This window comes from Dunckerocampus dactyliophorus, chromosome 1 (genome assembly GCF_027744805.1).
Source record: "Dunckerocampus dactyliophorus isolate RoL2022-P2 chromosome 1, RoL_Ddac_1.1, whole genome shotgun sequence".
Taxonomy (NCBI): domain Eukaryota; kingdom Metazoa; phylum Chordata; class Actinopteri; order Syngnathiformes; family Syngnathidae; genus Dunckerocampus; species Dunckerocampus dactyliophorus.
The window spans coordinates 24,612,644-24,619,766 of NC_072819.1; positions in this window are offsets into that span (position 1 = coordinate 24,612,644).

The following is a 7,123-nucleotide window of genomic DNA, read 5'->3' on the forward strand; positions in this document are numbered from 1 at the left end:
AGAACCAATGTCACCACCACCTGGAGAAATCATTGCATCTGATGCAGTAGACATATCTAATGGAGCGCCCACGACCTCTTTAGAGTATGACTTCTCAATAAAGATCAACACAATGCCAGAGACAGATGAAACAGTAGAAGTAGTAGAGTCTCCATCATACACTGTGTCAAGTTCATTCACTTTATCCGTCACCATGAATGATACAGAAGAAATGCCAGGACCAACACCATATACTTGTGTAGAATATGACTTAATGATAAAGATTGATCAATCAGAAGCTGCAGTAGAGGACTATCCTATAGCTACCCTGTCAAGTTCGTCCATGCTATCAGTCAGTGTGAGCAATACTGAGGACATATCAGGACCTGTGTTACATTTACATCAGGAAGTCCAGGTACCTGATATGGAAGAACAGACAGCTCCATCATATATAGACGAAACACCTGAACCAGTGCCATCACCACCCAAAGAAATCCCTATGCATGAGGATTTACCTGAACCAGTGACAATCTCAGAGGACATATTTATACCAGAGCCACAAGAAGAGGCTCCTGTGTCTGACACAGAAGACCTGTCCATACATGTGTCAGACAGAGAGGACTTAGCATCAGTGGCATCACAAGAGAGCAGTTTATCTGATCCTGACCACCTAGAGGACATACCAGTGCTGTCACCACACGGAGAGATCGCTGTGTCTGACTCAGAACCATCGCTTGACAACGACATTGTTGAGCCTGATACAGAAGATTCTGAGCCGGAGCCCATTGATGTAGAGGATACATCTGGGTTGGTGGAGACAGAAGACCATGAGGCCACTCTGGCTGAGACAGAGAACATAGAAGAACCAGAAACAGTACAAAATGACATAGCTGAACCAGTGACATCACCATTCCAAGATATAAATGATTTGTCTAGCACAGTGCCCATCACAGAGGACATATCAGAACCATCACCGTCACCAGAGTTCATTGAACCTGAGATTCAGGAACCGGAGGAACCACCGTACAAAGATGCTGCCACATCAACTTCCCTGCCAGATATAGATGATTTAGATGAATTATTGCCATTGACACCGCCACCTGAAGAAATACCACAGGAAACACAAAAAGAGACAAAATTAACTCAATGCTCTATAAACTCACTTTTCCCTCCTATTCCATGCAAAGCTGATTCTATGGGACTTAAATCAAAAGAAGGACCAAGCAAGGAGCCTCCAAAACAGCTACGACTCCCACCTATCTCCCAAAAGGATGCTTCTCCAAAGAAAGATGGACCGAATGCTTTGGAGAAAAAAAAAACACTCCAGTCAAAGTCAAAGCTGGTGCTCCCACCTATACCTGTCAAAACTGCTTCTCAAAAACCAGGAAGTGCCTGTGGCGGATTAATGAAAGTGAAATCGAAAGGGGTACAGACCAATTTACCACCAAAGTCAGAGCCTGTTCCACAGAAACAAGAAAAGCTACTCCCACCTATTCCTCAGAAAAGTGCAAAACCAAAGTCTGTCCGTAGTGAACTGTCAAAGGAGGAACACAAAGGACTACAGACCCATAAGCAACGAATGCTTCCACCTATCATGCACAGAGTGTCACAAAAACCAAAGACAAAAATCTTGCATCACAAACCCAAACCTCCAGAAAAGAAATTAGAGCCAAGTCGGTATCAGGGTGTAAAAAAATCAGAGTTAAATGAAATACGTGCTCCATACAGGCCAAGGGGAGGGATGATTGTTGATCGAGAACTCATGCCACTAAGATGTAAGGCAGAGACGGAGAAAAGCATACTGGACTTTGGTGGCAGCAGGAAAGCCAACTTGTCAGAGATGAAAAAGACTATCAAATTAGCACAAGAATCTCTAGAGTCTTCTACAGTCCAATGCCCAAACTGTGGGCATAACGCCGCTTTAATTAAATGCAAACATAAGGAATTAAAATATGAATCGTGGGGTTCATTCTCAGGGACCTAGTGTTGAATAATTCTTGCTCTCATAAACCAAAACTAGACAAACTTGCAAGATGAGGCCCACTGGCCACAAGCACTACCTAGTCGGCAGACTTCAGGTTATCAGGCTGGGGTCCGGTACACCACGATGTGGAGTGGTGTGTTGAAAATGCCTTCACTAAAGGGAGATCATACTGAATGTCCAAACCAGTGTTCCACCACCTCTCATCTCCAATCAGTCGGAGTGAGTCTAAGGTCTTATATCTTGGTGTCTGTCTGCATAACTGGAATGCTCAACACCAAGTGTATCTCTCAAGGCTGGCTCAGGTCCTTTACACGTGTGTAATACGTTGATAAATGCAAGTGCCATCTTTGATGGTCTGGAAGGATGAGGTAGAGGCATCAACGGTACAGATGCTAACAGACTGAAAACAACCAAAAAGGTCCGATATGTGGTTGGGATCAAGTGCAACCACATATTTATTTAACCTCATTGTATCAGTGAACTATACAGGAGGTAATTACTATCAAATACCTTCAGATTTTCTTTTCACATATCTACCTCCAACAGGATTGTGATTACTTGGACTACATAAAGTCTCTTTTCCTTGCACCTGAACATTGCACTGTGCCCTTTGTATCGTAACCTTTGATACGTTTTCCCCCAACTTTTTTTACAAATTAAAAAGTTATTAACTTTTGGGGCTATTAACAATGGCGTGGTGCTTGGGTATTTTAATGTGACTGCATATATTTTTGCATTGTTTCTTGTTACTATGACAATGTCCCATTGTGGGGAAAGAACACATTTCCAGACAGAAATAAAACAAGTTTGTGTCAGTGTCTTGTGCATTGTATAATCAGGGCGGTGGCTGTACTATACTGTATAAAATGACCAATTGGAAGCAAACTTACGTAATTGATGATGGGCAAAGCCAAATTGATATTCAACTGACATTTCCCCACTTGCAACAAAACATGTTCCACAAATATATTTTTTAGTATGTCTTTTTAGTAAAGTTGGGCAAGGGGCATGAGGGTCTTTTACTATTAGTCAGTACGTTTCCGTGCGCTACAGTCAGATTAGTGAAATAAGTAGGTTTCTTCATTTTTCCATTCATATGTAATGTGTATGTATTTAATGAGCACTAACAGTAGCCACAGTTGTCTTTTCTCCATATTCATGAGGTACCCATAACTAAAGTTACATCCACAAAACATGGACAAATGTTAGCGTGAACAACTACAAGCAACAAGCACTGAACATTGACACATTAGCTTGAACAGCTAATAGCAATGTGCATACAGCAAACATTTAGCAATTTTTACACAATCATAACCCATTTTTCCACAATTAATTACATCTTGGGGGGGAGACTGCGTGAACTCCAGCTCTGCTCCAGTAGCACACACATGCAAGAGAGAACTAGTTTCCAATCGCATAATGGAGGTATGGTAATCTGACTTTTAAAAAGTTTTACGCCAATTCATGCAATGATGTTTTTTTTTTTGTACATGTAAACGTACTTAGTGTTGTTTTGCTCCTGCCGCTTTTGGTTTGGTCTGTACTTGCTAGCTCAGCAGACAGATAACAGGTTCTCAATAAACACTCCAGTTGAGTTCCAGAGCCTTTACTTTGAAGCACTATAAAACAAAGTGGAAGACAGAATGGCACAGTCTAAGGCACATGTGTCAAACTCGTGCCCTGGAGGGCCGAAACGCTGCAGGTTTTCTGTCCAACCAGTTTCTTCAGCAGGTGATTTAATTGATGAGCTCCTTCCCTCAAACTGAAGGTGTTGATCATTAAAATCACCTGCTTTAGTGACTGGCTGGAAAGAAAACCTGCGGTGTCTCAGCCCTCCATAGCACGAGTTTGACACCCCTGGTCTAAGGGAATACATTAATTTAAAGCAAAACATATTAACGTGCCTGATACCATTATCTATCATTATGTTGCATGATGAGGGAGCTACAGGTAATAGTGTAGCTAATGTTGCCAACGATGCCAGCAGTGTGCAGAGGCAGAACATTTTTATTGGGGTGGCCAAGGTGAGACCATTACTCACATAGGAGTGGCAATAAGGTGATACTTGGAATGTCTCGATGGCCAGTGGGGTGGCTGGAGAGTAACCAATGGGGGCCACGAACACATATTTCTTTCCCTTTTCTGTGCGTTCTAACGAGAGAAAACAAGGTAGTATGACCCACCTAACGTTGCACGTCATGCGAGGTACCTATTTCAACGATGAAGCCCTCTAAAAAAACCTCTAACAACGTTTTATCATTTTATATACATGCTGTGATCATGCGTTAACAGGTACATTGATGATGATGTGTAATACTTACAGTATCTTGCCGTATTTTGATGATTTAAAACATTACCGAAACTTCTTTCCTAGACACATTGATTTCACATAGCCCATAGGAGCGAAAGCAACTTCTGTCAACAACAGCAGCAGGAACAGCAACGACACTTACAATGTCCGCTCTCATTGGGATGGCTTTTTTTTCAGCACAAGAGTTGTGCTCCAGTCCTCATGTAAAAAATGCTGACAGCAAACGAGCGTCTTGTTGAGTCTTTGTAGCGAAATTGAGAGGCAGTAGTATTGACTCTTCTGTCTGTCCCGTTGTAGTGGCTTTAGGCGTCACAAATGCTGAAGTATGTTCTGCTTTGCACATGGTCAGTAGTACAATGTATTATAGAGACGGGTGTATTGTGTGGTTCCAAGCTGCTGTTTAGTGTGTGGGCTATATAGGGCAGTAATGTTCAGTGTGCTGATTAGAGCAAGCTTTTGGAGACAAGTGCGAAGAATAAGAGACACAGGAAGCGTTGATGTACTGTTCATGCCTGAAAGACACAGTGAGCTCTCTTGTGTTTTCCTGCAAATAAATAGCCAGCTGAATTACAGCCATTCTGACGTTGAGTTATTCAGCCGCCATTACAGTATTAATTCGTCCCGGGACAGATGAGTCAAACGTGACCTGCTTAAATGACTATCACCCTACAGCACTCACTCCTATTGTAATGAAGTGCTTTGAAAGGATAGTCAAGACCCACATCAAAAAGAGCATCCCGGCCACTGTGGACCCTCTACAGTTTGCATATCGCCAGAACCGGTCCACGGATGATGCAGTCAACACTGCCATCCACACAGTCCTTTCGCACCTACAGGGCCAGGACACATATGTCAGAATGCTATTTATCGACTATAGCTCTGCATTCAATACAGTCAGCCGCCACAAACTTACAGATAAGCTCCTCACACTTGGCCTGTCACCCTCCCTCTGTAACTGGGTGTTTAACATTCTCACAGGCAGGCCCCAGTCAGTCAGAGTCCACAATCGCACATCCAGCTCAAGAATTGTGAGGACTGGGACCCCACAGGGGTGTGTGCTGAGTCCACTCCTCTACACGCTCTTCACCTATGATTGCGTGGCCTCCCAGAACAACACCAGCATCATCAAATTTGCGGATGACACTACAGTCATTGGCCTGATCACTGGTGGTGTTGAAACGTCATACAGAGGAGAGGTGGCGGACCTCATAGCTTGGTGTCATGATAACAATCTCCTTCTCAATACAGAGAAGACCAAAGAGATGATCATTGACCCAAGAACAAGGGAAAAGCAGCCGCATAGACCCCTGTTTATTGATGAGACTGAGGTGGAGAGGGTGAAAACCTTCAAGTTCCTTGGCACATACATCAGTGAGGACCCCACCTGGTCTCACAACACCCAACAAATTATGAAGAAGTCCCAAAGGAGACTGTACTTCCTGAGAAGACTGAGGAAATTTGGCATGTCCACCAAAATCCTGAGTTGCTTCTACAGATGCACTATCGAAAGTGTCCTTACCGCCTCCATCACTGTTTGGTACGGTAACTGTACAACACGCGATGGGAAGGCACTCCAGCGGGTGATCAAGACCTCACAGCACATTGTTGGGGCAGCCCTCCCCTCACTGCAAGACATTTATATTTCTCGCGTCCTTCGAAGAACAAACAACCTCATCAAGGACAGCACACATCCACAACACTCATTATTCACACTCCTACCGTCAGGCAGACGCTACAGGAGTTTGAAGTCCAGGCCACCACAAGACTAGCGAACAGCTTTTACCCACAGGCCATCAGGCTTCTCAACGAATCACTCACACACGCCGCACGCAAACACGCACACACTCATAACTATTTAATTATTTATTTATTTATTCATTAAGAATCCGTCCACAATGAAGCACAAAAGTTTCTTCACTCTCTGACTGGCTTGTTCACTCGACATATCCTTGGATGGACGCAAGGGTACTTAAAAAGTTAGTTCGTCAGACACGGGCAAGATGTCATCAAGACTGGAGAGCTCAGCTTCAGAGAAGCTTTCTGTGCGGAAAGTTACAATGCTACTATCTTCGAAAGCATCCACATTAAGGATTATTTCTTGTCCTGGCAAAACAGTGGGGTTGACTGTGACGTGAAGAAAGGAAACACTCTCCTCTCTTGTATTTGCAAATATGGTGTTGCTTGCAATGTTTAAGACATCTGAAGAATTTATCTGGATACTGGTGATAAACACCAGGTTGGTAATATGCCTTTTCCCCTTCTTGTGTAGTGTGTGTGGTAGAGTCGTCTACCAGATTTATGACACTGGGAATGCCTCTTTCCTTGGTAGTTAAAAATGTAAAGACATAAGAGAGGTAACTTAATCTTGTCATACAGTTCCCCAACTGTGATGTGACCCTCCAATGGATGCTTCTGAAAGTGAGTTAAATCGATCTCAAAATCACAATGGCTCCCGTCTGCATTTTTTCCTCCTGGAAAAAACAACTGCACAGAAATTTCAAGTTCAAGTTCCAAGTTCTGTTTTTCAAAGTCCTTCTGGACAGTCACTTTTCTGGATCCACCTCCTTTTTTGGTGCGTACCTGCACAACTGTCCCTTCTCTAAAATGCAACCAACCCATCTCAATTTTTCTTTGATTCTTCTGAGCATTCTTAGGAAGGCCATGATGCTCTTTCTCAGGCACATGACCCACTTTATTTCTTGTGAGCTTTCTTCTAAATCTCTCAAAAACCTTGGACTTGCTGCTGTCAGATTATTTTCCATTTCGTCTGCAGTATCCAAAAACAGCCACTCGATCACCGTAGGATGGTAGATATTCTTTCAACAACTCAGACATGAGTTGTATGATAC